At 38.0% G+C, this 7,781-nt stretch overlaps 1 non-coding gene and 1 pseudogene across 1 annotated transcript; one reads left to right on the top strand and one right to left on the bottom strand.

The window, feature by feature from the left end:
- Positions 1-4,593: 4,593 nt before the first annotated feature.
- Positions 4,594-4,756, top strand: LOC135010990 (U1 spliceosomal RNA). The gene has a single exon (XR_010210244.1). It is a non-coding gene; the product is annotated as a U1 spliceosomal RNA (small nuclear RNA).
- A 2,083-nt stretch (positions 4,757-6,839) lies between these two features.
- Positions 6,840-7,018, bottom strand: LOC135010992 (U1 spliceosomal RNA; annotated as a pseudogene).
- Between the last annotated feature and the right edge of the window lie 763 nt (positions 7,019-7,781).

The raw sequence follows: 7,781 nt of genomic DNA, 5'->3' as shown, positions 1-7,781 counted from the left end.
TCCCTACAAAGGTGTTAATCAGAGACTTGGCTTTGTGGACACTTTTCAGAGAACAAATTTGTTAGTATAAAAATAAAGCCAGAAAATGAAGAGCTGTTTAATCACTCAATTGGATTTTTCTGCCAGCATATTTCTTTTTCTCTGCAACCCACTGCTAAATTGTTCTTCCTAGCTGTTTTTATAAAATCACTGAATCAAATCTAACTCTGATTACATTAGAGAAGGCCAGGTACCCTACACCATAATAGGGGGTTTGAAATTTTGACTTGTCTACTTAAAGATCACCAAAATCTGATAACAAGGTCAATTAAGTCCCTTGGTGGGATTGAATCACCAACCTTTTGGTTAATAGCCTTACACACTAACTGATTGCGCCACAGCGACACTTTGCAAAAGAATATACTGACAAAGGCTAATAAGCATTCATCTAGAACGATTCCTAGAAACATTTTAAAAAGTCAATAATGTGGAGAGTTTTTGTAAGATGTTTCTTCCATCAACCAATGAAGAAACACATTGGTACTTTCCCATGATGAGTGAGTGCTTCAGGATCTCTTGCACTTACATGTGCAGCAGAGTACTGTAATGGAAGCATGCTGGGTCCATAACCCAGAGGTAGGCAGATTGAAACTATCCTCTGCTATATGCATTTTTTTTTGTTAATTAAAGTAATCCAAAACTGGGATTGATATTTTTGCTCTTTTATTTTTACTTAAAGTACAATAACTTTTACCATTTTAATTTGTTTTAATAGTATATTGACAGTATTGTTTTCTTTCAAAAATCCTATTAATTTTCTTTACCCGATTATTAAAATGGTAATTGACAAAAACAAACTACATTGTCACCAGAAGAGCAATACAAAATGTACAAGTGATATATTAAAATCATCTTTCCAGCTTGAATTTCAATGATGCATTGGGGCAACGATTTTGTGAGAAACATCTTCACCCTTAAATAAAGATGTTCTTAATTCCTTACCTGTGTGCTAATTAGATATCACCTTGTTTTCACATTAAACAGACTTCCACATGAGAAAACAGCAAAGATGCAGTGGCGTTAATGTTTCCTGGTGTCAACCTGTATTATTTCCGTAGATATTGAAATGAGGATGCATCTTGCTGCCTTTCCAATGAAGCAAGTTTAATTTAGTAATAGGTGAAAAACCATCCCTACAAAGATGTTAATCAGATACTTGGCTTTGTGGACACTTTTCAGAGAACAAATTTGTTATCATAAAAATAAAGCCAGAAAATGAAGAGCTGTTTAATCACTCAATTGGATTTTTCTGCCAGCATTTTTCTTTTTCTCTGCAACCCACTGCTAAATTGTGCTTCCTAGCTGTTTTTTTATAAAATCACTTAATGAAATCTAACTCTGATTACATCAGAGAAGGCCAGGTACCCTACACCATAAGAGGGGGTTTGCAATTTTGACTTGTCTACTTAAATATTACCAAAATCTGATCACAAGGTCAATTACGTCCCTGGATGGGATTGAACCACCAACCTTTTGATTAATAGCTGAACACACTAACCGATTGCGCCACAGAGACACTTTGCGAAAAGTACATACTGACAAAGACTAATAAGCATTCATCTAGAACGTTTCCTAGAAAAACTTTAAAAAGTCAATAATCTGGAGAGTTTTTGTAAGATGTTTCTTCCAGCAACCAATGAAGAAACACATTGGTACTTTCGCATGATGAGTGAGTGCTTCAGGATCTCTTGCACTTACATGTGCAGCAGAGTACTGCAATGGAAGCATGCTGGGCCCATAACCCAGAGGTAGGCAGATTGAAACTATCCTTTGCTATATGCATTTTTTTTTTGTTCATTAAAGTAATCCAAAACTGGGATTGATATTTTAGCTTTTATTTTTACTTAAAGTACAATAACTTTTACCATTTTAATTTGTTTTAATAGTATATTGACAGTATTGTTTTCTTTCAAAAATCCAATTAATTTTCTTTACCCGATTATTAAAATGGTAATTGACAAAAACAAACTACATTGTCACCAGAAGAGCAATACAAAATGTACAAGTGATATATTAAAATCATCTTTCCAGCTTGAATTTCAATGATGCATTGGGGCAACGATTTTGTGAGAAACATCTTCACCCTTAAATAAAGATTTTCTTAATTCCTTACCTGTGTGCTAATTAGATATCACCTTGTTTTCACATTAAACAGACTTCCACATGAGAAAGCAGCAATGATGCAGTGGCGTTAATGTTTCCTGGTGTCAACCTGTATTATTTCAGTAGATATTGAAATGAGGATGCATCTTGCTGCCTTTCCAATGAAGCAAGTTTAATTTAGTAATAGGTGAAAAACCATCCCTACAAATATGTTAATCAGATACTTGGCTTTGTGGACACTTTTCAGAGAACAAATTCGTTAGCATAAAAATAAAGCCAGAAAATGAAGAGCTGTTTAATCACTCAATTGGATTTTTCTGCCAGCATATTTCTTTTTCTCTGCAACCCACTGCTAAATTGTGCTTCCTAGCTGTTTTTTTTATAAAATCACTTATTCAAATCTAACTCTGATTACATCAGAGTAGGCCAGGTACCCTACACCATAAGAAGGGGGTTTGAAATTTTGACTTGTCTACTTAAAGATCACCAAAATCTGATAACAAGGTCAATTACATCCCTGGGTGGGATTGAACCACCAACCCTTTGATTAATAACCAAACACACTAACAGATTGCGCCACAGAGACACTTTACAAACGTACATACTGACAAAGGCTAATAAGCATTCATCTAGAACGTTTCCTAGAAAAACTTTAAAAAGTCAATAATCTGGAGAGTTTTTGTAAGATGTTTCTTCCATCAACCAACGAAGAAACACATTGGTACTTTCCCATGATGAGTGAGTGCTTCAGGATCTCTTGCACTTACATGTGCAGCAGAGTACTGCAATGGAAAAATGCTGGGCCCATAACCCAGAGGTAGGCAGATTGAAACTATCCTCTGCTATATGCATTTTTTTTTGTTAATTAAAGTAATCCAAAACTGGGATTGATATTTTTGCTCTTTTATTTTTACTTAAAGTACAATAACTTTTACCATTTTAATTTGTTTTAATAGTATATTGACAGTATTGTTTTCTTTCAAAAATCCACTTAATTTTCTTTACCCTATTATTAAAATGGTAATTGACAAAAACAAACGACATTGTCACCAGAAGAGCAATACAAAATGTACAAGTGATATATTAAAATCATCTTTCCAGCTTGAATTTCAATGATGCATTGGGGCAACGATTTTGTGAGAAACACCTTCACCCTTAAATAAAGATTTTCTTAATTCCTTACCTGTGTGCTAATTAGATATCACCTTGTTTTCACATTAAACAGACTTCCACATGCGAAAGCAGCAAGGATGCAGTGGCGTTAATGTTTCCTGGTGTCAACCTGTATTATTTCAGTAGACATTGAAATGAGGATGCATCTTGCTGCCTTTCCAATGAAGCAAGTTTAATTTAGTAATAGGTGAAAAACCATCCCTACAAAGGTGTTAATCAGAGACTTGGCTTTGTGGACACTTTTCAGAGAACAAATTTGTTAGCATAAAAATAAAGCCAGAAAATGAAGAGCTGTTTAATCACTCAATTGGATTTTTTTGCCAGCATATTTCTTTTTCTCTGCAACCCACTGCTAAATTGTGCTTCCTAGCTGTTTTTATAAAATCACTGAATCAAATCTAACTCTGATTACATCAGAGAAGGCCAGGTACCCTACACCATAACAGGGGGTTTGAAATTTTGACTTGTCTACTTAAAGATCACCAAAATCTGATAACAAGGTCAATTACGTCCCTGGGTGGGATTGAACCACCAACCTTTTGGTTAATAACCATACACACTAACTGATTGCGCCACAGCGACACTTTGCAAAAGTACATACTGACAAAGGCTAATAAGCATATATCTAGAACGTTTCCTAGAAACATTTTAAAAAGTCAATAATGTGGAGAGTTTTTGTAAGATGTTTCTTCCATCAACCAATGAAGAAACACATTGGTACTTTCCCATGATAAGTGAGTGCTTCAGGACCTCTTGCACTTACATGTGCAGCAGAGTACTGTAATGGAAGCATGCTGGGTCCATAACCCAGAGGTAGGCAGATTGAAACTATCCTTTGCTATATGCATTTTTTTTTGTTAATTAAAGTAATCCAAAACTGGGATTGATATTTTTGCTCTTTTATTTTTACTTAAAGTACAATAACTTTTACCATTTTAATTTGTTTTAATAGTATATTGACAGTATTGTTTTCTTTCAAAAATTCACTTAATTTTCTTTTCTGTGTGCTAATTAGATATCACCTTGTTTTCACATTAAATAGACTACCACATGAGAAAGCAGCAAGGATGCAGTGGCGTTAATGTTTCCTGGTGGTAGTGGGGGACTGTGTTTGTGCTTTCCTCTGGTCAGCTCTGGTAAAAGTCAGATTTCTTTGTCTCAGATCTTCCTCTAGCCTTGTTCTTCTTTCGAGAGTTCCCTTGTGCTGCCTCAGTTGGATCTCCTTCACTTGACAGGGGCGTACCCGAGCAGCGACCCTCCCCAGCACTAGCCCAACTCCTACTTACCTGCCAGGTGAGATACTATGATCATGAAGGTGCTTCTCCCAGGGCAAGGCTCACCCATTGCACTCTGGGTGTGCTGCTCCTGCGATTTCCCCAAATGTGGGAAACTTGACTGCATAATTTGTGTTTCCCCTGGTCGGCTCTCGTATAATTCAGATCTCTTTGTCTCAGGTCTCTCTCCAGCCTAGTTTGCTGTCTGTTTCCACTTCTCTTTTCTTAAACCGCTCCCTTCTATGCCCTTGCGCACCTTAATTAAATCTAACTCTGATTACGTCAGAGAAGGCCAGGTACCCTACACCATAAGAGGGGGTTTGAAATTTTGACTTGTCTACTTAAAGATCACCAAAATCTGATCACAAGGTCAATTACATCACTGGGTGGGAACCTTTTGGTTAATAGCCCATGTAAGTGCAAGAGATCCTGAAGCACTCACTCATCATGGGAAAGTACCAATGTGTTTCTTACAAAAATTCTCCAGATTATTGACTTTTTAAAGTTTTTCTAGGAAACGTTCTAGATGAATGCTTATTAGCCTTTGTCAGTATGTACTTTCGCAAAGTGTCGCTATGGCGCAATCAGTTAGTGTGTATGGCTATTAACCTAAAGGTTGGTGATTCAATCCCACCCAGGGACGTAATTGACCTTGTTATCAGATTTTGGTGATCTTTAAGTAGACAAGTCAAAATTTCAAACCCCCTCTTATGGTGTAGGGTACCCGGCCTTCTCTGATGTAATCAGAGTTAGATTTGATTAAGTGATTTTATAAAAAACAGCTAGGAAGCACAATTTAGCAGTGGGTTGCAGAGAAAAAAAATTATGCTGGCAGAAAAGTCCAATTGAGTGATTAAACAGCTCTTCATTTTCTGATTTTATGTTTATGCTAACAAATTTGCTCTCTGAAAAGTGTCCACAAAGCCAAGTCTCTGATTAACACCTTTAGTAGGAATGGTTTTTCACCTATTACTGAATTAAACTTGCTTCATTGGAAAGGCAGCAAGATGCATCCTCATTTCAATGTCTACTGAAATAATACAGGTTGACACCAGGAAACATAAACGTCACTGCATCCTTGCTGCTTCCTCAAGGGGAAGTCTGTTTAATGTGAAAACAAGGTGATATCTAATCAGCACACAGGTAAGGAATTAAGAAAATCTTTCTTTATGGGTGAAGATGTTTCTCACAAAATTGTTGCACCAAGGCATCATTGAAATTAAAGCTGGAAAGATGATTTTAATATATCACTTGTATATTTTGTACTGCTCTTCTGGTGACAATGTAGTTTGTTTTTGTCAATTACCATTTTAATAATAGGGTAAAGAAAATTAAGTGGATTTTTGAAAGAAAACAATACTGTCAATATACTATTAAAACAAATTAAAATGGTAAAAGTTATTGTACTTTAAGTAAAAATAAAAGAGCAAAAATATCAATCCCAGTTTTGGATTACTTTAATTAACAAAAAACAATGCATATAGCAGAGGATAGTTTCAATCTGCCTACCTCTGGGTTATGGACCCAGCATGCTTCCATTACAGTACTCTGCTGCACATGTAAGTGCAAGAGATCCTGAAGCACTCACTCATCATGGGAAAGTACCAATGTGTTTCTTCATTGGTTGATGGAAGAAACATCTTACAAAAACTCTCCAGATTATTGACTTTTTAAAGTTTTTCTAGGAAACGTTCTAGATGAATGCTTATTAGCCTTTGTCAGTATGTACTTTCGCAAAGTGTCTCTGAGGCACAAACAGTTAGCGTGTTCAGTTGTTAACCAAAAGGTTGGTGGTTCAATCCCACCTAGGGACGTAATTGACCTTGTTATCAGATTTTGGTGATCTTTAAGTAGACAAGTAAAAATTTCAAACCACCTCTTATGGTGTAGGGTACCTGGCCTTCTCTGATGTAATCAGAGTTAGATTTGATTAAGTGATTTTATAAAAAAAACAGCCACAAAGCACAATTTAGCAGTGGGTTGCAGAGAAAAAGAAATATGCTGGCAGAAAAATCCAATTGAGTGATTAAACAGCTCTTCAGTTTCTGGCTTTATTTTTATGCTAACAAATTTGTGCTCTGAAAAGTGTCCACAAAGCCAAGTATCTGATTATCACCTTTGTAGGGATGGTTTTTCACCTATTATTAAATTAAACTTGCTTCATTGGAAAGGCAGCAAGTGATGTCATCCAAGCAGTGGGTCAAGGTTGGCTTCAAACCTCGTCTGCTTATGAAAAGAGAAAAGGGGTATGCAGGGCATGGCGGCCTTTTGCGGTGCTTGGATGACCCCTAGTTCGCATTAAATAATGCAGTCGAGTTTCCCACATTTGGGGAAATCACAGGGGTCAGCATACCCAGAATGCAATGAATGAACCGCACCCTGGGAGAACAGTCTTCATGACCATGGTATCTCCTATGCAAAATAAGTATGATTTGGGATAGGGCTGGGGAGGGCCGCTGCTCAGGCACATCTCTGTCAAGTAAAGGAGATTCAACTGAGGCAGCACAAGGGAACTCTCATCTGGGGACAACAACTGCAGGGAGAACACATATTTTCAGATGAACATGGGAGGGCAGAAGGCTGCCTAATACTGAAGCACCCCCAAACAACAAACCAAATGCAACAACTAGTGCAAGCATTCCTGGGGGAAGGCCTGCAGCAGATGGATTTGCATATGGCGATGTCATCCAAGCAGTGGGTCAAAGTTGGCTTCAACCCTCGTCTGCATATGAAAAGAGAAAAGGGGCGTGCAGGGCATGGCGGCCTTTTGCGGCACTTGGATGACCCCTAGTTCGCATTAAACACCTCCACCCTCCGTCGGTGTGGGGCTCATGTTGGCTATGCCCCAGCCCCTGAAGGATTCAAGCTGATTTCTTGCAGCAGCTGGGCACTGTAACAGCTCCAGAGCTGCTCTGTAATGCAAGTAAAAGGGTGTGGGCCCTGCAGCACTACCTGTAGTTCGCATTGTGCGAGACCCCTAGTTCGCATTAAACACCCCCACCCTCCTTCGGTGTGGGGCTCATGTTGGCCATGCCCCAGCCCCTGAAGCATTCACGCTGATTTCTTGCAGCAGCTGGGCACTGTAACAGCTCAAGAGCTGCTCTGTAAGGCAAGTAAAAGGGTGTGGGCCCTGCAGCACTACCTGTAGTTTGCATTGTGCATTGGAAGGCACAAAGTAAGCAGACGGGAGGA

The sequence above is a fragment of the Pseudophryne corroboree genome, unplaced genomic scaffold, assembly GCF_028390025.1.
Source record: "Pseudophryne corroboree isolate aPseCor3 unplaced genomic scaffold, aPseCor3.hap2 scaffold_2375, whole genome shotgun sequence".
NCBI lineage: Eukaryota > Metazoa > Chordata > Amphibia > Anura > Myobatrachidae > Pseudophryne > Pseudophryne corroboree.
The sequence above is the reverse complement of the archived record's forward strand: the minus strand, read 5'-3'. Positions and strand labels throughout refer to the sequence as shown.